The following is a 24,145-nucleotide window of genomic DNA, read 5'->3' as shown; positions in this document are numbered from 1 at the left end:
ATGTTCAAAATTCAAGAATTGAGGTCTAGCTTCTACTGAATTGTGTATGAGTTTCCCAACATGGAAATGGCTAGAATTCATTAGGCTAACCATCATAGCTGGCAGATAGGTACATACTCTTCCACTGGGCACACTCCTTTTAGGCAGAAATAAAACTGGGTTAGCCAAAGTGAGTTTAATTTTATTTAGATTCAAATAGCAGAAGTGACACTGGATGGAACAAGAGCCCCTGGGCAGTGTGTCAGGACACATGTATCACGAGGTACAGACAGGAATAGGTTTCATATATAATGAGGGGAAGACGGCATGGGGAAGGGATGAGGGTCTGCGGGCATTCACTGGAATTAGGTGAGTATTCCAGGGAGGGTACAGGCTCCCATGGGGGACAGATGGACAGCAGGAGCCACACACACACACACACACACACACACACACACACCACCCCTTTCCTCTTATTCCAAATGAGCCTATTCCTGTCAGTGTGTTTCAAAAAGAAAATTACCGTATCAGGATTTTTCTTATTTGACCAATTATCTAATCTATAATTTCTACTATAGAAAAGTCAATGCCTTCAAAATCCAATACTATTAAAGGCTGCTAAATGTCAAAGGCGAGTATGACAAGAATTAAAAGCACAAAGACTGTCTCTGTTCTCTCAGGGGTACCCCGAGCTCAGAGGAAGAGACTGAAGCCCAGACCCCAAATTCTCAAACGTGGCGATGCTGTCTGTTACAGCAGAAAACAGGGTGCCCAGTAGGACTGCCAAGGTCGGTAAGTACCAGGAGAGGAGAATTCTCTCCAAATGCCTGAGGGCATCAACCCCAAACCCTAGAACTTCCATTTGGGAAGCACTCATAGGAATGTGATACAGATTTACAAGACACAGAAACACCATCTACCTACCAAGAAAAGCTTGGCTCACCTGCCCTTCCCACAGTCTAGCGCCTCCCCGGCCCATATGGGACCTTAAAAGAGAGAGGTCTGTCCACTGGCATGCTTCTAGAGGCTTGCCCTTCCAGCTAATCCCTGAAAATCAGCAATACTCTAAAGCACACTTCCTGCAAAGAGGTTACATTGCCTGTGAAGTGTCCTAGATAAAAATAAAACAATGAAAAAGCTGGCAGAGGGGTCAGCAGGTAAGACAACTGGAGTTGGATCCCCAGCACCCACTTGGTGAAAGGAGAGAACCAGCTCCTAAATTGTCCCCACCCCCCCCCATGCTGTGGCACCTGCATGCCACCCTCCATAAATATAATAAAATCAAACAGTGGATTAAAAGAAAATAAGGCAAAAATCAAACGGATGATGTAACGTTTTTAAGTAATTAGGTCACTGGTCACATATTCAGAGAAGAGTATCCCAGGCTTTAACTGTATTTCAAAGAACTTAGTAATGCCTAGAGAGGGGGGAGGCAGGGAATTTCCTGAGGTTGTATGATCCTGGGAAGTGAGGAGAGGAAGAGAGAGAAAGGGGGAGATGGAGGGAGAGCGAACCTGCAAAGTCATCCTACTCTTAACTTCTACCAGCCAAGGCATCAGCCAGGAGGACTTGACCTGGCCTTGGACTACAGTCATGGTCAATGGCATCCAGGGAGCAGTTTGGATCCAGGAAAGGCCAGATAGGAGAACTGAAAAGCCAGAAGCCAGAAGCTACAGGAGAAAGAAACTGCCCTGTCCCAGCTCCTTAGAGATAGACATGCCCTGGTTCTCTGGGAGTTACCTCCTGACATTCAGAGAGAGAAGCCCCTTCCTTATGACTCTACCTGCATCGAGTCCCAACCAGGACTACATTTCTACAAGAAATTCTCAGTCATCGGTCCCTTTACAGCCCCTTAAGGCCTCATGTCACATCCTAGGCTCTCCAAGGCTTCAGCGGGAGTCATTTGCAGAGCCAAGCAGGGGCCATTCTTTCCAAGTTGAGCACAGGGGCCACCTTTCATGGCACAAATGATGCCTATGACTGGCTCTGATGGCAGCTGAATGAGGTCTTTATAGTAGTTTCCATAGGTAATGGGGTAATAACCACCAAATTTAAGACGACATAAAAAATTTCATTCTCACAGCAAGGAAGCCAAGGAACTGAGAGAAGAAATCTTTTTCTTTCCTTTTTTCCTGATTGGAAAAAAAAATAAGGCAGACAGAGAGACTGGCAGTGGACAATAATAGTGCAGAACTGGTGATAAAGAGAGATTTATAACTGATTCCAGGAACACCACAACTGAGTATGGGGTTTCCCTAGTCAATGCTCAGTATCCTTGGAGGATCAAAAGTACAAGAACTGCAGACCGTGGCAGGTCTGCTAAAGGGAGTGAAAACTAAAATGAAGTGTCACAGAGGCCTTTAGCTGAATTTGCAAGTTCAAGGGGTCCACATATCTACGTGGGGGTGCTACTGAAAGTTAGTGTGCACATACTTCTGAATTGCCTCCAAAATCCCCAGGATACTTGTGCTCTTTACATAAATTCAACTTCATCTTTGTGGGAAATGTTTATTTTTACAGCTTTTGATGGAGTGCTTGTTGATGTCAATCACTTTTTGCTGTTGTTCCTTATTTACTTCCCCAATCCATCATTTTAAAATTTGAGGACGCTCCTGCCCTTTTAGTACCCATCTCTTGGGTAGTGCCATGACCCTGGCTCAGCATTTTGATTCTAACAGTAGAAGAGAGATGGACCTTAACCCTCATGCACATGTCATGAAAACCATCAGGCAAGGACAGGTACATACTCGACACTCTTGCTCACCTGCTCTTACATTCCTCCACCCATCTCCATTCCCCTGTCCAGTCTTCATTCTCTCTCTTTTGTTTTTTGTTTGTTTGTTTGTTTTGAGACAGGGTTTCTCTGTGTAGTTTTGGTGCCTGTCCTGAATCTTGCTCTGTAGGCCAGGCTGGCCTTGAACTCACAGAGATCTGCCTGGCTCTGCCTCCCAAGTGCTGGGATTAAAGGCGTGAGCCACCACCGCCCAGCCAGTCTTCATTCTTGAAAGAGATTGTCCATTGTACAATGACCCCAGACTTTGCTCTCTTTCAGGAAAATCCAAGTCAGGTGCCCCAACATGCCCCGCCCCCCACACACATACACTTGGATTTTCACTCTAAGATCCCAAAGACACACTCAGTCTCTAGACTAGATGAGTTAAGCATTCAGAGCCATCCTGGAAATCTCTGTGTAAGGACCATGAAAGCTGCTCTCAAAGGGACCACTTGCTGGCTGAAAGAGAGAAAAATGGCAAAGGATGGTCCCGGGAATCCAAACAGATTTCAGACAGAATAAATGGCACTTGGGTTAGACACACTTGGGAAAATGCAGTATAGGTAGGAAAGTCCTCACAGCCAGGTAAACAAAAAGCCTTCACCTAAGGCAGTCTGTGTTGGCAACCCCTTAATACTTTAGCGCTCTATGGAGAGGGAGCCGATTTTAATGTATAGTGATATTAAATGGAATTAATGGCAGCAACGCAGAAATACTGCCATATAAATTAAGTTTATCTTATATCCCTAGGGAATACTACATAGCACTACCAGACGACAGAGTGTGGAAAAATTCCAAAGTGGGGTGGAAACACTCAAAGATGTCTGGGGAATTCACAGAGCATCATGTCACATTAGGGGCATGTTTTGAAATATATTGGCTGGGCAGACATCTCAGTGGGTAAAAGCACTTGCCAAACAACTAGGAGGATCTGAGTTTGAACCTCCAGAACCCATGTAAAGTCAGGCACTGCAACCTATATTTATTATTCCAGTCCTTGATGGGGAAGAAGGAAGGTGGAAACAGGAGAATCCACAGAAGCTCGTGGGGCTGCTATCCTACTGTACATAGCAAAATAACAACAAAAATCAAAACAAAATAAAACAAAAGACCCAAAACAGAAACCAAACAAAAAACCCGGGAGAGTATATTGTAAACAAAGCAGAAGGTCAGGACTGACACCCACTGCTATGCTCTGATTTTTACATTCCAGTTGTGGTACAGGCACAGCCGCACTCATGAATGAGCACACATGCACACACACACACACACACACACACACACACAAGTACAAACTAATGCAGGTTCTGAGGATCTCAGCCTCATGGAATAAAACTTATGTCTATAGTATTAAGCATAACATTAAAAGAAGGACATTTGATTGATTATTGATTCTTAATCTAGTGAAAAAAATAGGAAGCTTGTGCTTAATAATTTTTCATATGGTTACAGAAAACAATTTTAGAAACTTAACTATTTATCTCAATTGTTTGGAAACTATCAAAACAAAAAAACCTATATATCATATCCGTCATCATAATGGCTCCCATATTAAAAGCCTACAGCCAGGACAGTACATTTGGCTGCGTGAAACATTTAAATAAATCAGCTAGAGATGAAAAGCCAATGTTAACAGTATTGTCTAGTGTTCTGGAGGAGCAAACAGCCTCAGCACACACAGATCTCCTTAAAGAGATGCGGCACTTTGTCTCCAAGAGGCACACTATTGCCACACAACTCTCCTGGTTCTCACTGAAAACGATTTCAGGGGCTGGCATAAAAGGCCTATTGCTCATGCAGAGGTCCATGGTTCGGTTCCCAGTACCCATATCAGGCAGCTCTAGGGGATCTGATGGCCTCTTCTGGTCCCCAAGAATACCTGCAGATACATGGTGAACATAAACTTACAGAGATTCCCCCCTCTCTCATACACACACATACAATAAATCTTTTAAAACAGAAAAGAATTCATCCTTTTGTAGCTGTTGCCTTGTTTGTTTTCCCTAAAAAGTGAGTCTTGGGGTATGAAAATGTAATTTGTTACCCAAATACTAACAGATGAATGTCTCCATGAACATATGTATGTATGTATGTATGTATGAGAGTGTGTGTGTGTGTGTGTGTATGTATGTATCTACAGACATATGTACACACATATATCTGATAATCAGAAACAACCATTGATAGAACACACTGTTCTACTGCCCAAATACCAGATGAGTTGGCTTTAGCCCAGAATGCACCACAATGTGAAGCAAACAAGGAAAAACACCATAGTTCCCTAGGAGGAACCAAATCCTTTACGTCAGAAATGGGTCAAACAACTCATGCTACAATGGGGTTGGGAGCTCAAGGAGTGTGTGTCTATGCACTAAATCTGGCCTCTTTTCCTGGTCCTGCAGACATTTTAAAAAAAGTTTCTCTCTCTCTCTCTCTCTCTCTCTCTCTCTCTCTCTCTCTCTCTCTCTCTCTCTCTCTCTCTCTCTCTCTCTCTCTATCTATCTATCTATCTATCTCTGTATGCCTACATGCACATCTGCACATGTATGTGCAGGTTCCCATGGAGGCCAGAAGAGGGCGCTAGATCCCTTGGAGCTAGAGTTACAGATGGTTATGAATTGCCCAGTGTGTGTATTGGGAATTGAATTTGGGTCTTCTACAAGGGTAGCAAGCACTCTTAACCAAATAGTCATCACACCCACCCCACAAACAAAGTTTTATTGGAATTCAAACACAGCTCACCTGTTTTTTTTTTTTTGTTGTTGTTGTTTTTGTTTTTGTTTGTTGTTTTTTTTTTAAACACATTTTCTTTCTTTTTCTTTCTTTATTGAGACAGAATCTCTCTATGTAGCCCTGGCTATTCTGCAGCTCACTATGTAAACCAGGCTGGCTTGGAACTCATAGGAGATTTACCTATCTCTTGAGTTCTGGGATTAATGGCATATGCCACCATACCCAGCTATTTTGTTTTGTTTTTAAAAAGGTGTTGTCTATAGCTGTTCTGCTTCATCAGCCAAGACATGTCCTCATAACAGAGATGTTATGGCCCATAAAGTCTTAGGAAATTTTAATTAACATTTTAAGGAAAAGTTTGCAACTCCTTTTATAAAAGATTCTTTTGAGCAAAGCTCAGAGAATACTCACACTCATCTCAAAATATATAAGAAATGCCCAAGTCTTTAGTATGGGCAAGAATGCAAGATGCTCTCTTTCCTTGGGAGAGGGAAGAAAGCCACAGTATTTTCAAGACTTCCAAAAGTGCCCTTGGTTCACTGGGGCTCATCCGTGTTCATCTGGTACACCTGGACAGCAAACATGGCTAGCTACAGCTATGCTTTGCCTGGCTAGAAGGTGAATTGCTTTATCTGATATTTCTATAGATGACTCTGAGTCCTTTCTGCTCCCATGGAAGGGGTCTATATAAGATTCTTGACTTTTTCTTGCTTACTGACTCACCTGAGCTTGCTTCTCCAATTGGCACCTGGTGCTGGTAACCTTTAACCTAGTTTCACAACTCAGGAGAACTAAAATGCTGACCTCAGAGATTATCCAGAAGTATAATATGCAAAGAACAGAGTAACATATATAGGAATAGCATAAGGAAGACTGGAGGATAAGGAAGGTGTAGCTTATTTTCCCAGACAAGTTCCAGACATGGATTACAACAAATGAGTGGAGGAGTGTTGCCTCCCAAACTTGCCTGTACTTCTCTAGGAACAGGACATTAGATTCCCAAACTTGCAATTTATCCAAAAGACATCACTATGTCCTTTAGGCACCATATATTAACAAGCTCCAACTCTGTAAAACATTAGAAAGTGGTGCAGACCAAGAATCTTCCCTGTGCTAAGCAATCTGCTTTTCAGTTTTCAGGCCCCATTAAGAGTCCCTAGCTCAGGAGATGGCTGGAGACAAGGCTCTCTCTGCATGCCTGAAGGAGAAAGACCGCTTCCTCCAGAAGTCATGTGCTCTACCACGCGTACCCACCTTTCCATGCCGGGAAGCCAGATTGCTACTACAAAGTTCATATTCATAAACTGCACAATAGTATTTTTATTTTAAATCTCACAACATTTAAACATTTAAAGTATGTTTGCAATTTTGTGTTAAGTAGCACAAATAGCTATCCTCAGCTAAAGGCTGCTGCTCTGCACGCAGGTTGGCTACATCTGGTCAACCTCTGCCACTCACTCAACCAGATAAGGTGCTGAACCAAAGCCCAGCATAGCCAAGCTCAGCTCCCATCTGCTCACCTGACATCTTTATTAGCTGTGTTCTATAATATCAAACTGAATTTAAGGAATTTGCCTATAGCAAGAATGGGGGAGCATGGAAGCTACAAGCTTGAACTCCAGAGCTTAACCAGGCAGTTGGAGCCCCATCCTTCTATCCATGCTTAAGGCAGCAGCAGAGAAAGTTCCAGAACAAAAACTCTTCATTAACACCCTGAGTCCAAAAAGGAAAGAGGCAGTAACTTGAATCCGCAAGTGAAGGAGGTTGCTTCTTCACTATTTCCATAGTGTGAATGAGTCAGAAGTCTTATTTTAAGGGATTTGGAAGCATCGCCAACAATTTCATGTGACAATATTTACTCCACTGGGAAGGAGAAGAAAAGGTGTCATTAAAATTAATTATTTCGTTTTCATACTTAGATGCAGGGAAATAAAATAAATTTCAAAATATTTGATCTCTCACAAGAACTTCAGGGCCTAACATTATATCCCAAGATATCTAATAAAAGAGTGATTTTATGTTTTTCCATGCTCATCAAGTGTAACCAGATAACCCATGAGTGGAGAGACCTGAGCTCAGGACTGCCTATAAGATTTCATCACTTACAAATATGGAGAGCTGAAGGAGCCCCCGGTGGCCACTGAGAACAACATCCATTTCGGTCTCCTGACTCCCCCTCCCCTTTCCCCATTTATTTAGAAATTGCTTAACCTTAAGGAATTATTTTCAGTAGCCAATAAATTCTAAAACAAAACTTAGATATTCAGATCGAAAACACACTCAGAATGAATTTGAATTAACTGCTGTCTTTACAGTGAGCAACAGACCATATATAAATGCAAGGACGCATGCATGCATGCACGCACACACTCACATCTATGTACATGCGTACAACATACACTATATAAGCACACTGACTTTCAGGTTTCTTTCCTTAATCTACTGAAATACTTGGCCAATGGATGCTAAAAGAAAAGGCCTCCATCACCTGGAAAAAAAAAAAAAAAAAAGAAGCCCAAGAACCTGGGCCCTTCTGACCTTCAAGATGTATGGAGGTTTGGAGGACTCCATTGAAGTTCTCTTGCAGCAAAAGGGCTGTGACAAAGGGGTTCAGAATCATATTTTAACTAGCCATACACTAGCTACTTACAAACGAAGAATGGTAGGCGCCTTTTATCAACACATTCCCATGCTATTGTTTAAAACTGGGGAGTAAAATTGCACATAAAACATGTTCATTGAAATGTTTGACTTTGCTTTAGCTTAAAGGCACACTTGAACTAGCAGAAGAGCACTAAGATGATGGGAGGTCTACACACACATGCTCCTCAAAGTGTAACACACCCACAGGTACCATGATCTGGATTACTAGGCTGAATGGAGAGATCCCTGGCCTGCAGTGCAGGAAGACTGTAGGAATGACCTGCTCACCTAATCCCCAAGAGTTCACAGTAATTAAAAAACAACAAAAACATGTTAATGAAAAAATTGGAACTGAAATTCTGTGTGTGGACTTAGAGCTCACCACATACAAATAAATATTTACAAAAACGTTTGTACTGTTCCAATGTGGACTTTGGCACTTAAAAACAAACGCCTTCTTTTCCCACGCTTGGGAGCCACACTCCTTAGTAAACACAACACCCAAAGTCAGATAATCAATTCCTAGACCCAAATTAGCAAAATAATTTATTACATTGAGTATAAAAATGTCAAGGGTGGGTAATTAGAATTATATGCACAGCAAGCTTCTGGAGGAGGAGGAGAAGGAGGAAGAAGAGGAGCAGGAGAAAGAGGAGCAGCTGGTGGTGCTGTCCAAATTAGCTAGGGCTTAGGGATGAAAGCATGCAGAAATTCTGTATCATCAGTAAAAGCCACAGTAATATGACTTTAGTACATGTGGCACAGAAAATTTTTGAAGAAGGATTCTGTGGTATATATAGAACATGTGTGATGTGATGGATCATTTTAATAACTGTCATTCAAAGAGGACAATGGTGTTCGTGTCACTGAGATCATATGGGTGAAGCAGAGTGCTACTCAATCCAAAAAGACCCTGGTCTTTTGCTGTTTCCATGCCTGGTTTCTCTCTACAGTGCAAGTGACAGGTACCGTGAGGGAAGGATGTCTAGCTAAGGAAAGAAAAGAAAACCTGGCCTAACTCTTACCAGCTTGCAGCGGAGTGCTCAGCAGAGGCAAAAGATTTGACTGGGGTCAGAGTGTGTCCCATTAAAGCACTGGCCTGCCCCCATGCTAGCCTGGAGCAGTGCAGTTTGCTCAGGGCAAGGACTCCAGTATTCCTTAGGGCAGGCAGAAACCTCAAAGGGATGACAATGGACACAGACATTCCTCACAACTGAAAGATGCTCAGCCCAAGTCAAGCTGCACCAGCTTACCATATATATTTTACAAGAACGTCAAGGGCAGATAAAAATAAGGAATTGAGCAAAGCAGTTTGGCAATGTGCAGGACCTGCATTTGAGTCTAGGCTCCGGCACATCCTAGCTGTGTGACCTTGGAGAAATGGCTTAACTTTTCTGATTAACATCTGTGGAAAGTTTGCCCCTAGCCTTCTCATGAGGACAAAAGCAGACAACACATGAAGTACCAGGGCACAGTATGCTGCAGGCTCATAACCAGAGTGGAGCATCATACACATCTTGTAGGAAGAGCCTAAGGAAGCAAATAAAGGGAACAGGAGACTTCCATTGTCTTCTTCCTTTTCTCCTACCCTCTCCTGCAAGCCTGGGAAGGCTGGGGACAAACAAGGACAAACCAGGAAACCCCTATGCCAGATGCTGCAAGACAAGTGCCATGCTGCTCTACTCTGACCTCAGGCCTCCCTGTCATGTCCCAAACTGCTACCCAGCCTCTGTCCGAGGACAGACCTCAAAAGGGAAGGCAGAGGACAGTGTTAACAGAGTGGACTGGAAGACACACACTGAAATTTGAGAGCAATTTTTATCCCTTTTTGACCCAGTTCTGATTAAAGGTGTCATCATTGGCCTGAGCAGATGAGCTGCTTTACAGCAGCTGAGCTCCAGCAGGATCAGAGAGAGGGCTATGATAGTAAACACGGAGAACGGCCCTGTGGCCAGCCACCCCTGCAGCAAAAGGCTTGCTCCTCACACTCCACAAGGATGGTGAGAGGGTCCGTTGCTATCATAGCACAGGCCGAACAGACGAGAGTCAGCCAAATAGCAACTGCAGAATTGCTTCCTTGGGGAGTCCTGAGGGTGGGGGCCATAGGGTGGCCAACCTAGAAGGGGAAGCCAGGGTTGTTTTGAGGCAGGGTCTCACTCTGGATCCCTGCATGCCTTGAACCCCTGCCCCAGCCTCCAGATAGCTGGAATTGCAGTCATGAACCACCATGGCCAGCTGCCTGTGGGTTTGAGGAGAACCCAGCGCTTGTAGGTTTGGGAGAGTGCCAGGAGTCCATGCCCATTCCATCCTTCCTGAGCAAGCACAGCTGCTGCAGTTGCTAAGGGGAGGCTAGAGCCACTAACATCCTCTCTATAAGGGAAAACATCTCATTTCCCTTAGAAAGTTCTATTTGCACTGATTAGTTTAGAAAACCTGGGATTTTAACCAGTCTTCAAGATGTTCAGCTCTCTCCAAACTAATTAGATTAGCAGCCGATAAAGCATCCCTAGTCTCTCCTCTTGGAAGGAAAAGATGGGAGAAAGGGGCATCTGAAGGGGGCCAAGTGGCTCTCCTCCAAGAGGGTAAGATTTGGTGACCAGGACAATAGGTGGTTATGGATAGGGAGCTTGACACAGATGGAGACTCAAGCAAGACCCAAGTCCAGAAGGAAGAAGGCAGATGCCATATGAAGTGATTGAGGAGGGCATCTCACTATTCCCCTGAGCTAAGGGGAGGCCTGGTCGAAATGCCTTTTGAGCATTGTGCCTGTCTTGTTCTTGAAAGAGAAAGTAGAGCTTGCATGCATTACTGCTCCCATCCAACAGGGGCTCATCAGTGTGAGCTCCGCGCCATCTCCTTTTTGAAGGGCATTGTGGGTTGACCATGTCTGCATCTGCAGCCTCTGAGCTGGTGTGTGTGTGTGTGGGGGGGAGTAAACTGCTTACCGCAGACAGTCCCACCTTGAGTCACTTGAGAACATTAAAGTAGAATGTGGGAAAATCATTCCCAAGTGAGTTCTGTCACAGGGGCATCTGAGAGTCAGGAGGGCCAGGGTTCAGTGGCAGCTTCCCTCAGAACTTTCTCACCTGCCACTAAGCGTGCAGCGAGTCTGCAGAGCCCTTCCTGTCCCTTACCCTTGGGTTTTTGGCTTCAGTGATAAAAGCTCATCTCACTGATGAATAAGCCTCTTTATTTAAAGAGATGTATTATAAGGCATAGCGAGGATGCAGTAGCACCAGTCACACAAAATACAGTGAGATGAACAGACACCTGGCTTACATAGGTCAATGAATGTGCAAGGGGGTCCCCAGGCTCTGTGTCATTAGCCTCCAAAGGTAGCAATCAGCTTCATACCAGGCACCAAAAACATCTTCCTTGGATTCTACTTGAATGAATCCTGTGATATATACTCTCTTTTTCTGTCTTTTCTTTAAAAAAAAAAAATGTATATGGGCAGTTTGCCTGCATGTATGTGTGTGGTGTGCACTGTATGCACACAATGCTCCCGGAAGCCAGAAGAGGGCATCAGAGTCCCTGGGACTAGAGTTACAGACACATGTGAGAAGTGGGTGCTGGGAACCAAATCCTAGTGCTCTTAACCATTGCTGTCTCTCCAGCCAATTAGTGTTATACACCCTTGATCTGCATGATGTTTCTGAAAGTCTTCTGGCCTCAGAAGGTAATAATTTTGTGGTGGTTGTTTCTAGATAATATTTCACATTTTGCCAGGACGAAGACATTCCTACTCATTCACTTCTTGGTAGATATGTAGTTTACTTTCCGTTTGGAATTAAAACTGCTCAGAAAATTCTGGAAAACACTCCTCCTACTCCCTCCTTCACTTCATTTTATCATACTACTGGCTTTTTTTTTTTTTTTTAAGGCAGTGTTTTTGGTAGTCCAGGCTTTGCTTCCAACTTGCTATATAACCAAGCATGGCCTTGAACTTCTAATCTCCATCTCCACCTCTCAAGCACTCAGTTTGCATGTGTACACCACCATGTCTGGTTTCTTCAGGCTGAGGGTGGAACCCAGGGGCTGTGCATGCTAGGCAAGTCCTCTATCAATCAAGCTACATCTTCTGGCCAATTAATTGGTTGGGAATTTCAAAATATGCACACTTCCAGGAAGTCAAAGGAACAGGCTCCATCTATTTGGGTTAGATAGTGTGCATTTCCTTCTAGTTTTATTCTCTGGATGCCTCTGCCTGTGGGAAATCTCTTTTAAAATGGCTATTTTCTTCATTGCAAGACTACCTTTTGTAGTGAAATTCTGAGGTAAAAAATCTAAGAAACCAATTTATACCTAATTGATTCCTAAAATGAGTCCACTTTCTTTTTCTGCGGAAGCTGAACATAAGGGTTCATTATAAACTCTTAATATATACATCTGTTCTGTCCATGCAAAGACAATGATGCAAAGAGTATCTGTGGACAGCAAGAAGGCCAGAGCTCCCTCCCTTCAGACAGCCCCTAATCAAGACTTGCTTCAAGGATCCGAGTATGATGGTGCAGCAACCTTACCCAGATGGAATAAATTCATCCCTAGTCAAAAGTCTAGTGAGACCTATTCTTATCAACATCTCAATTTGTGATGGTGGACTTTGTGATGTAATAGGTAAATGGGTTTGTACAATTTAAAAAAAAGGAGGTGTATCAGTGGCTTGCTTATTATTGAGATGGAATTCACAACAAAAGCAAAACATAGCTAGAAACCTCAAGGACCACCCTCATACTCATGACCCTGTAACCTATTTCCTCCAAATAAGTTCCACCTGCCAAAGCGCCCACAATTTCCCCAAACATCAGCAACAGCTGGGGACCAAGTGAGGCATTTTACATCTAAACCATGATAACAATAGACTTAGCAACAGTTGAAGTTCCTGGCCCATCCAAAGAACTCAGAGTATGGGTGGTTCAAGGAGAGTCTTCCTCACGGGAGTGAGATTTCTAATCTGCCAGCTATGGCATCTCCTCTTTTCCTCCTCTAGGAAACCACTGTGGGGATCTTCACTGACATTGTCCCTGGAGACACCTTCTAACCAGCTCACAGTGCCACATGTGGCTGAGCACTGACCTCCTCTGCAGGCCTTTCTATCTGATTTTATTCATGGACCCCAAACCTCTAGTTTCCATTATCACTGTTCCCACTCCCACACTGCCTGGCAGCTTTACGGTGACATGATTAAGAAATAGAAAGTAGATTTTAATGTTATGGATTTACAATAGGATTTACAGAGTTTCCTGGACACTTGACAGATTTCCCCAAGGCCAGAGTTGTAAGAGCATATCTTTGAAGAGACATTTCAGGCAGGAACCCTTGCCATCTGCTGTTACACAGCCCCAAACCCTACACACACACGCTTCTGGTCCCCATCTGGGCAGCAGGGTCTATTCAGGTTTGCAGGCTGTCTTAAGGTTCTTATTGCTGTGAGGAAACACCATGACCAAAGGCAACTTGGGGAGGAAAGGGTTTATTTCACTAACAGTTCTATAGCACTGTTCATCATCAAAAGCTGTGAGGGCAGGAACCTAAGCAGGGCAGGAACCTGGGGGCAGGAGCCGATGCAGATGCCACGGAGGAATGCTGCTCACTGGCTTGCTCCTCATGGCTTGCTCAGCCTGCTTCCTTACAGAAACAAGAACCAGGAGCCTAGGGGTCCTCCAGTATCAGTTGCTAATTAAGAAAATGCCTTACAGCTGATCTCACAGAAGCATTTTTCCGCAGTTGAGGTTCCTTCCTTTCAGATAACTTCAGCTTGTATCAATTCATCATAAAATCAGCCAGCACACAGATCCCAATGGCTTCCTGGGCCACAGAAGAAAAGGGGCTGTCGCTCAGAATTAGGGGAAATCTAGGTTCCAAGGGTCATTTTAAGAGTGAACGAGACAGGATCTAGATTCCCCAGATTTGGCATTCCCTCCCTAACCACTGGGCCCAGCTAGATATCAGAGAGGACCCTGAGCCTGCAGCTGAGTGCCCACAAAACCAGATACTCCAGTGGAGCTGGGGTAGGCACACAGCTGCAGGCTCAGGGTCCTTCTCTGATATCTAGCTGGGCCTGGTGGTACATTCTAGGAAACCTTCTCTTTCCAGGATCTTGGGTCTGTAGCCCAAGGGATACTGAGAGAGACATGGAAAGGGAAGATATTTCAGAATATTTTCTTTCCGGAACATGTGGGCACATAACCTTACACAGACAACACAGCACCTCATAGAAAGCCCTTTTTAAGAGACTATATATGTAAAGCAGGGAGCTAGGTTCTATCAGCACACTGCATGAGGATACAGCAATGGAGAGCCCTGGAATACTAAGATGGGATTCAGGGATAGAGGGATATATAGGAACAAGCAAGAGCCTATCTCCTATCTGGCCAGGTGTGTGTGTGTGTGTGGGGGGGTGTTTGTGGATGTGTGTGTGTGGGGGTTGGAGTGGGGGTAGAAGGTGGATAATAAGAGCATTTCCCATCTGAATTCCCAATTCACTGGCCAAAGCTTACCACGAATGCTCTGTCTTTCTCTGTTAAACAGTGTAGCAACTCTCAAGTATGTCCTAGGTCGGGCTAGGAGACCTGCATCCAGGAATACTCAGTTCCCCTGCCTGCCACTCAGCCCTGCTAAGAAGCATCAGGGAACCCTCAGCTAAGAGCTCCCAAGATCAGATTACTCTGATGGAGCTGGGAGAAAGTGGTGGGAGTTGTCCTTGGTTCATGCTAGAGAAATCTCTTCCCCAGGTGTAGTTAATTTTGATCAAAGCAAACAACTGCTACCTCAGCTCACTGCCTCTACAGAGGGAGAGGGACAGAGGAACTAGGAGGTCCGGATGAGGGGCAGTAGAAATGTCCCCAAACTGTAAAATATGTCCCCAAATTGTCAGCATGCAAGAGACCTGGTAGGAAGGCAGGCACACTCTACCTTGTCCCCTAGGCCACTAAACAGGTTTGCCTTCCAGTTCTTATTTGAAGGCTGGACTCCTGGTTGATCAGACATAGAAATGCAGAAGGGCAACTCTAACCCCCAACCTCTCCGAAGACAGATCTGCAGTTGAGCGGGCAGGCGCCTTGCCCCCATGCCCACTCCCACCTAGGGAATTAACCAACCGTCCAGCAGAGGTAGGTTGTTTGACAATTCAGACCCCCACCAAGCAGGGTCTCCTGACGTCAGCCTGCTCCTGGGGGAGAAATTAAGAGGGCCCCCCGCGCCTGCCTGCGGCTCCTAAGGTGGCTCCGGGGTAGACTCAACAAGTTCCAGGGGCCTCGCAGCGCCGCCTGCAGCCCAGAACCCCAGGATGTGGCAGTGGAGCTCCGCGCGCAGGCGGCAGCCAGCCGCTGCTTCCAGCACCTCCTCCTCCTCCTCCTCCTCCTCCTTCTGCCCGCGATCCGGCTCCGGCTGGAGGGGCTCCTCCACGCGCCGGGCCCCCGCCCCACGCACGCGGCCCGGCCCGCCCCCGCCCCCCCCCCGCTCCACGGGCCCCGGGGCTCCGCCCGCCTCGGTGGCAGGCGAGCGCACAGGCGGCTGGCGCGCAGCTCCGGGCGCCCTCTCTTCAGTCCTCTGGCCGCCTGGTTCCACAGAGTGGCCCGGACCTGGAGCGGCGGCTAGGACTCCCTTCCCGCTCCCTCCCTCTCTCCGCCCCCCTCCGCCCGGCCCGACTCCCGGATCTCGCCGAAGACAATTGCAGTAAATGAGGACATCTGAGGAGCACGGAGCCGGGTGGCTGTGGCTCGCTCCGCCGCGCCGCGATCGGGCGAGCGCGCGGGCGTCCCCGGAGCCGGCCGAGCCACTGCCTCCCCGCGCGCGTCGCTAAGCAGGAGCCGGAGAGACTCGAGCTGCGGCTAGGGGGCCGGGCGGGCCGGGCGGGCCGGGCCCGTGGCAGTGGAGGGGGCGGGCGGCGGGCACGCAGCTGGCCAAGTCCCCGGAGCCGAGCCTCCTTCAGCGCGAGCCCGGCGATCCTTGCCGTGGATGCTCTGCCCGGAGTGCTCCGTGCCGCGCCAGGCTTGCCAGGGTCCGCGGCAAGACATGCCCGAGCCAGGCGCTGCACCGACCTCCACTTATCAGTAAGCAGCCAAAGGTAAGCGGAGCCCAACATGCCCTCCTCCCGCGCCCCAGAGCTCGGTGTACTTGACCACGGGCAGATAGGCGCAGACCCTGGCTCTTGCGCACGCACTCGCCCCTAAACCTGCTTCGCCTGGGTCTGGGATGGCAGGACCCGGTGGCGGGCGGGGGCGGGGGTGGGGGGCGAGGTTACGCAACTGCATCTGGCAGGACCCTTTAGCCCAGGGGTATCTGGCAACTTTGGCGACAGCCTGGGAGGAGCGGGAATGTGATGTCTGTTCTAGACAAACGCCACAGCCTTGTGAGCACAGGGCATCCTTGGCCAGGCAGAACTGGGCAGGAGGGGGGTGAGGGGCTCTGGGGACGACCATCTCTCTGGAACGTTCGAGGTTTTGAAAGTATTATCCAAACTAAAGCGAACTGCCAAGTACAGTATAGCTGATTAACTTCAGGGAGATAGGGGGATAAGTCTGAGCAGAGGGGCCCTGCCGCCTGCCGTTGAGCAGAGACTGAAGCAGGAGCGAAGGCAAAAATGCCCACGTGAAATGTGGTCTCCTCTCTTGCTTACTGGTATTGGCACCTTCTCTGGGCTGCGGGCTGGGGTCTGCACCCGCTGAGCCTCTGCGTGTCTGGCATCCTATGTCTGACCTGCACAAGCGTGGGAAACCAACCGATGCTGCAGAACCTAGGGACCTAGGGAGGGCCGAGATAGGAGGGAACATGGGCCAGCCCCGAGTAGGGGCAGAGACTAGAGCCCAAAGTCAAGAACAAGACTCTCTGCATCTTGCTTGTTCATGCTCAGGGTTCCAGGCTAGTGTCTCCACTGCTTGAAAGAAGAGCCTCTCCCTGTGACCTCAACATTCTACTACCCTGAAAATATGCCACAAGGAGATGGAGCCAGTGATAAAGGGATGCCAGGCGTGGGGGAGGAAAGGCGCCCCTGGAGTAAATAAAGGAGAAAATGGGTGCTTTTCACTCTCTGCAGACCAGGGCTCAGGTCCCCTCCCCTCTCTTGGTGCAGGTCTGGGGCTGGGGGACTGGCAGCCCTCTTGGGCTTAAGAACTAGAAGCAGTAGCAGAAGCAGTTTAATTTGACCTTGTCTGCATGGGTGCTGAAATTCTGCCGAAGCATCCCGAGGTGAAACTGGCAAGTGTGGGAAGGAACTTTGGGCAAGCCCTGCCTTGGCTAAGAACCTAGGAGATCGTTTCAGAGCACCAAGGCAAGGGCTAGCGCAGGGTTGAGGTCAGCAGCTTGAAGGTTTTCTCTTGGAAAACGACTTGATAGGGTGTTACTTTTTCACAACCTGACCAGGGCGCACAGTCAAGGTTACAGGGCTAGGGACTTGATTAAAAATACCATTCAAATCATAAAGCCTAGATCATCCCCCCATGAGTAGCTCATAAATAAAAAGGATACTGCCTTATGAAGCTCATGGTAAAGGCTGAACAGACAGTAATCATTTCACTCCGCAGAGGCGGAACATGCTGGCTTTTACTATTCATGGTGTGCTATTTCTTACATTCACATCCTGTTGAATGTTACTTTTCAAAGTTCATATTTATCTTTGCATTTTTTTGCAACAAGATTAGCAAACGTGCACAAAACAGCTCAAAGGGGAAAACTGGAAGTCCTGATATCTGCATACCTCACCAGATATTAATAACTTACTGTCAGTGTTTACTACTTCCATGAGGGGTACCGCTCTTCAGAATGGGTTTATCAGAGTTGAATTTGGTAGGAAGGGAGCCTAGCAGAGTTGTCATATCACATAATTTGGTATAAATTATGTGAGCTATAGAGAGTTTGGTTTTCTTCATTAAATCCATCTTTTCCTTTAAAAGGTAGAGTGATACAATTTATTTTTTAAAATCTGATGCAAAGGCTCCTCTTTAAAGACAGGATGTCCTTGAAAAGCAATGTCTTAAAATGACAACAGTTGCCATGACTTTGTTTTGTTATCATGATTAAGACACTGGGGTTTTGATATAAATGAGATCCATTATCACATCGAGAAACATAACTAGTGGTCATGAAGCAGCCTAATAAAGCAAGCACTAGGAAACTCTATATGAGCCTTTAGGGAGGCGCTATGAAAATCCAGTCACCCTATTACCTCAGTTTACCACAGAGCTCCTCTGCTGTCACTGTTATTTTGCCCCATGAAAGAAAAGGCAATTTTTGGCTTCTGTTTTCCTCTTTGTAGATAAAATTTTTAGGAGCTACATAAATAAATGAAACCCCCCCCCCATCTCCGAGGAAGACCCCTGCATAGTAGAGTTCACAGAAAATAAAGAGGAGGCTGAGATATACCAGGCTATCCCAGTAAGAGGCCAGGTACTTATCCACATCACTAGATATCTGTATCCTCTCTTTTGCTCCATTGCGTGGCCATCTAACTGAGAGAGACAGCCACCGAACTCCCTTGTAGAAGCAGATTACTTATGTTGGGGCCAGGCTGCTTCTCAGACAATAATGTTCAAAAATGGTTGGAGGCCTAGCACAGCACCGTGCAGCAGTTCTGAGGACCGGCCTGGCCGTAGAAGGCAGTAATGGGGTCACCAGAGGCTTTAATTCTAACACTCTAGACCAACCCACCAGACACCTAAGCAAGTGCATGCTGGGGATTCTGTTAGCGGATCATCTGGGGCACCACACCGATTATACAGAATGGTAGTGGCTCTCATTCTCCTGGGAATGAAAGGCCAGAAGGACTTCTCGATGCAAGAAGGACTGCTTTTCATAGAACCTTCGTAAATGTGACAGCCACGTTCATCACCCTACCCTTCGTAATTCCAGAGACCGGCATTCTCCAGCCCCAAATTAGCTGACATAATTTGTGATGTGGAACCTTCATGTTTGATTTTAATATTTCATAACATGATGGAGTGGCTTCAATATTTTAAAGCAAAATTTAATATGATTGATACAACATGACAACACACATGTCTCCAAGATGTTCAGAGAAGCCTTTACTCAAACTTAAATTAAGCTATCTTTATGTAAATACAGTAAAACCTCATGACCTTTAATAGGTTGACCTAAAAAAAAGTGTTTATCTTATACATCGAGGATGGAATACAAATTTGTACAAGTTACAGTGGCCCTGGCAAATTCAGATAAGCAACTGTTTGGATGACATTGCATACTAAGCAGTACGCCATACAAGGCTGAGGTTTGAACTTCTCAACCATGTCTGAGGATGTAATCGTTTCATCCCTGATAGGTATAGAAGGCATAGAGGTGTCTCCAGGCAACCAAGATCCTGCTCTCAGGTTAAGAAATACTGGAACTTCAGAGACATCTCCTGGTCGCTCCATCACCTGGGTCCTAAGTCATCAGGATATTCAGCTTGAACTGGAGACTCAGTTCAAGCTGGGCCTGAGATAAACATGAACTTGAATATGGAGAAAGTAGAAATGGGAAACAAGAAAGAGTTGCATTTCTAAATTACTCTATAAACCTTTTGGATAGTATACCACTTCATGGGGATTTGGGAAGAGTTCTCTCCGAAGTAATCATTTGGATGTTGCTTTTGTAGAGTATGGGGCTGATGATTTCAGGTACTGCATATTCATAGACGTATCCAGTGGCTGCATCATGCTGGGATTAGGAAGGCTGAGAAAGCAAAGGCTGGAGAGAGGCTTACCCGTGCAGAGGGAACAGTCACAGAAGTTCCACTATTTTAACAAAGGAAGTTAAGAAGCGACAAGAACAAAATATAGTAATCCTCCCAGCACGTCAAAATGGTCCTTCAGGTCTGCACTGGAGTTACTATGGAAAATTCCAGTTCAGCCTTTGATAATCTAGCCTAGGGCATAAAATGAAAGCAGTAAACTATGGACCAGGAGGGGTGGGAGAGAAAGCTGCAAAATGCCGAAGGCATAATAACAGCTTTGCAAATGAAAGTTGATTTCTGTCCACTTCAGTGACCCGGAGAAGCAACAGGGCAGGCTGATGCTGGGGCCCTTCTGTCAGCTGCTGTGAAGAGGAAAGTCTCTGAGGAGCAGCAGACCCATTGCTTACTTGGTGTTTCTAGTCCATTCCATCCAGTGACACGGGTCCCTACACATTGTTCCTGGGAGGTATCCTAAACTGGGCAACTGTCACATTGTAAAAATCTCTTCCGCATGTTTTCAGTGGTTCGATTCTGGACAGCCCATAGCATCTGCATCTCGCCTCATGAGATCTGGGGCTTTTTCTAGTGCTTTTAGCAGTCTTGGAAATTTACTGGTACTGTAAAGACCAGGCTCTTAGAAGAGGGTGGACATGGGCAAGGTAGACAGATAAGCAGGTGGCAGCCAGGACCTAGGCAATGAGGAAGAGATTCCAAGACTGGAAGGAAGGGCTTCAAGTAATTTGGCTCCAGCAGGAAGAGAAGAAGGTGACTAGGATGTGGCAAATATGCAAACACACATAGACTCACAAGAGAGAATCAGGATGGAAGGCTCAGGCGTGAGTGACTCCATGGCTGACATCGTGTCAGGTGGAGAAAGGATCCTGGGCACAGCACATAGAGACCCAGGGCTTAGGCCCGGTCGGTGCTGCACTGACAGGAAGAGACTCGCAGGGGGTGGATGAGGAGTGACATTTGGCAAAGGTTTGAGCTGTAGCATCACAGGGTGACCAGACACAGTTTGAAGCCACTTTGAGAAGGAAGCAGAAGGGCAAGGCGGGTGTCACAGGATGCTCTCAACAAGAAAGTGTCTTATGAGAAGACTAAGTGTTGATATCCAGATAGAAAGCAGAGAAAAGGAACCAGAGGCCAGCTGAGAAGGTGCTGTGAGTGAGAATTGACTAGAGCCAAAGGTACTGGTAGCACTGAGTTTGGATAGAGAGGGGGCGAGCTAGGACAGACATCTTCAACAGTGGAATCCGGTAACAAGGCAGCTGGTAGAGGAAGGATTAAAGTTCTACCCAGGGGGTGAGTGATTCTAATGAAAACCTGAGGCTGGGAGCCAGCTGGGGAAGGATGTGGTGATTCCCTGGAATTTGAGTCTGGGTTTTCAACTGGCAATATCACTTGAAAAGTGCAGGGTTTTATTTGTTTGTTTAAAATCATTTCTTCTAACCTCAAGTATCGAGAATGCTTTCGAAGAGGGAAGAATGGACGGATGGGTCCTGGAGACTCACAACTCAGAGATCCTTAAAGGAAGAAACACTGTACTATCTAGTAACAGGTGCTCAATGAATATTTAATGAGGCTATTAACAGTAAACCTAGTCAGTCATTTCACTGGAAATTCAGGGAATCCTGGCTGGAAGCAATTCTTCCTTTTTTTTTTTTTTTTTTTTTTAAGAGGACAAACTTCACAATGGAAGGTGATAAAAGGAGAGAGTATTTGTGGATGGACAGTTGGCCCTTACATCTAACCACACTGTTTAGAAAAGAAACAGAGCCCAACGGGCTGGATTTCCTCCGATTCCATCTCACACTCAGGGTCTTCTCTGTTAAAAATCCACTTGGGTAGGGATTGAGTTTTTAAAGGAAGAATGCCTTTGAACTGACTAACCTTGAGAAACAAACAGAGGAAGACAGAGGCTAGCTCCCTGCTTTCATGTAGATGAAAGCTCTCACAGCCAAGAGCTGACATTCCAAGTCCAAGGGAATTTGTGCTGGAGTTCTCCCAGTTTGGAGAGTTCACTGGGCCAGGCTAAGACACCCAGAGTCTGTCTTCGGACCTTTAACCTTGCACCTCAGTTTGACACTGTGACACCAACTTCCTTTTCCCCTGCGCCAGACCAATCTATGTATTACTACCGCTTTAAAGGTCTATGCAAGGGTGGTGCAAGTAGACCCCTCCCTCCCCTGGCTTCCTCTCCACACCACCAACACAAAGGGCTACTACATTCCACTGATGATGAACTGACCCCCACAGCTGGAACCCTGTGTCTAGGATTTAGTAACCCCAAGAGTTCCTGGTATGCTGCAGGTGGAAGCATGGGGGAGGTGGGAACTTTGAGGGCTCCCCTCTTCTTACTCTGCAGTTCTATTTTCTGTTTCACTTCTCAGGGCCCTCTAAGAGTGCAGTGTTAAGACTTCTTCCAGTCAGTTGTTGTGTGTGCCTGTTTGAATAGTGGTTGTTAGTTCTAGGGCCTCACTAAAATAATTTGTGCCTTCATTCAATTTAATTTTGCCTTGGTACTTGTGTTTCTCTTTGTATGTATTAGATTAACTCTCCTTTGAGTACTTCTCTGTTTACTGTGTCTATCAGGTTCACTGATGTGGCAAATTTACCCAGAGTTATGCAGAGTGATGACATCACTGAATCTGTGCAAATAGGACCCAGTCTTACTCAGCAGGGATGACGCCCATGACCCTCTATGGGACATGATCAAATGCTAGCCCAGACACACACATTAATAATAAATACAAATTTTAAATTAAAAAATGAAGTAGAAGACATTAAGGAATTGGGGGAGAAAATAACAAAAGGCAGGCACAAGCCAGTGGTTTAACTTCATAAATGCACTGCCAGAATGACCTGAGGAAGCCAGTGATGGTGGTGCATTTCTTTAATCCCAGCACTGAGGGTTCTGAGGCAAGTGGCTCTCTATGCATTCGAAACCAACCGAGTCAATCAAAGCAAGCTCCAGAATGGCCAAAGCTACATAGTAAGATCCCATCTCAAAAACAAAACAAAAACATATATATATATATATATAAAATAGTCTGAGGAGTTTAAAAATATATAATGCTTCCCAGTCTCTACCCTCCAGGGTAGGGATGGGGACTAAATATATAGTCTCTTTCTTCTTTTATGATACTCAGCTCCTAACCCAAAGTATGCCATTGCAGAGAGCATGTCCAAGGATCAACCCTTAGGAAAAGGGCATGCTCTTTTCCTTCTGTGGGAGGACAGACACCCTCAGGCTTTGTTCCCCTACCAAGCCAGACTGCTCATTTTAAACACACACACACACACACACACACACACACACACACAAAACAAAACAAAACAAAACAAAAAAAAAAAAAACAAAAAAAAAACAAGGGTCCACTTCATCATCACTCAGGTCCTCCTCCAAGGAAAGCTTCAAGAAGAGCAACAGGGAGCAGGCCCACTGAAGGACGGGGTGAGATCTGCATTTCCCTTGGATTCTGAAGTCTGTATGGAGTCCTCACACTGCCAAACCATCAGTACTGCTCACTGCCCACCTTGTTCTCTCTTCTTGCCATGCTCTTTGTAAAATACCATGGCACCTGCACCATGGAGGGCTGTAGGATGGAGGCAAACACGGGGTATCAGCATGGCCTCCCCGCTAGACTGACACTTCAGCTTTCTGTATGTGGAGAATGCTATACCCAGATTCCTGCCCTCGCCTTGGTTCTGCCCCAGAATTATGTGTCAAGTTCCATTCTGGGTTGATGCAACTAGAACCAAGCTGCCAAAAGCCTGACAGTGAGGCTGAAGGCCACTCAAGCTCTCTGCACCTCCTTTAAGTACAGAGCAAACAAAGCACACCATAGTTCAACTGCCCCATCATTACCGAGTGCCCTTTCTTCTGTCAGGATGTGCCTGTCTCTGTCCACTCCTTGCCCTTTGTCATTCTATGTATGATTTTCTGGCCTGCCATCAACACATTCATCTTAGTAGATAATTAATGGTATAGAGTAATTACATTCCTAAGGACTGATGGTACTTAGTGAGTAAAAATTTACATCCACAGGTCACATACAAGGTGTGGAAAGTGAATGTGATTCCATCTAGACTTTGATGCACCTCTGGGGTACCAAGGTCCACTGTTGTGCTTTGGACCCTACAATGTTGTTCGCCACGCAGAGGTCAAGGGTGCCTCCTCTATAACTGGTTAGGAGGCTGGGATTATGAAAGATGTTACGCTCTGAAATTTATATATGACTCCAAGCCATTGAGATATATGAATTAAATTCTTAATTTATTTGGCAACTGCATCATATTCCTAAGAAGGCAGTTGGAAATTATCTGAACATATCTATTGTAAGTCA

At 45.9% G+C, this 24,145-nt stretch overlaps 2 protein-coding genes across 2 annotated transcripts in view; one reads left to right on the top strand and one right to left on the bottom strand.

Annotated features, from left to right (window-relative positions):
• Positions 1–24,145, bottom strand: part of Dock1 (dedicator of cytokinesis 1) — a 453,773-nt gene that overhangs the window by 219,012 nt on the left and 210,616 nt on the right. The window lies entirely within an intron of this gene.
• The window catches only part of Insyn2a (inhibitory synaptic factor 2A), a 56,450-nt gene continuing 47,879 nt past the window's right edge, over positions 15,575–24,145 (top strand). Inside the window, exon 1 of the mRNA XM_036196894.1 lies at positions 15,575–16,196. The gene's annotated coding sequence lies outside the window, so the exon portion shown is untranslated. The remainder of the gene's footprint in view (positions 16,197–24,145) is intronic.

Source organism: Onychomys torridus, chromosome 1 (assembly GCF_903995425.1).
Source record: "Onychomys torridus chromosome 1, mOncTor1.1, whole genome shotgun sequence".
Classification (NCBI taxonomy): domain Eukaryota; kingdom Metazoa; phylum Chordata; class Mammalia; order Rodentia; family Cricetidae; genus Onychomys; species Onychomys torridus.
Note: the sequence above shows the minus strand (reverse complement) of the source record. Positions and strands in the feature narration are given on the sequence as shown.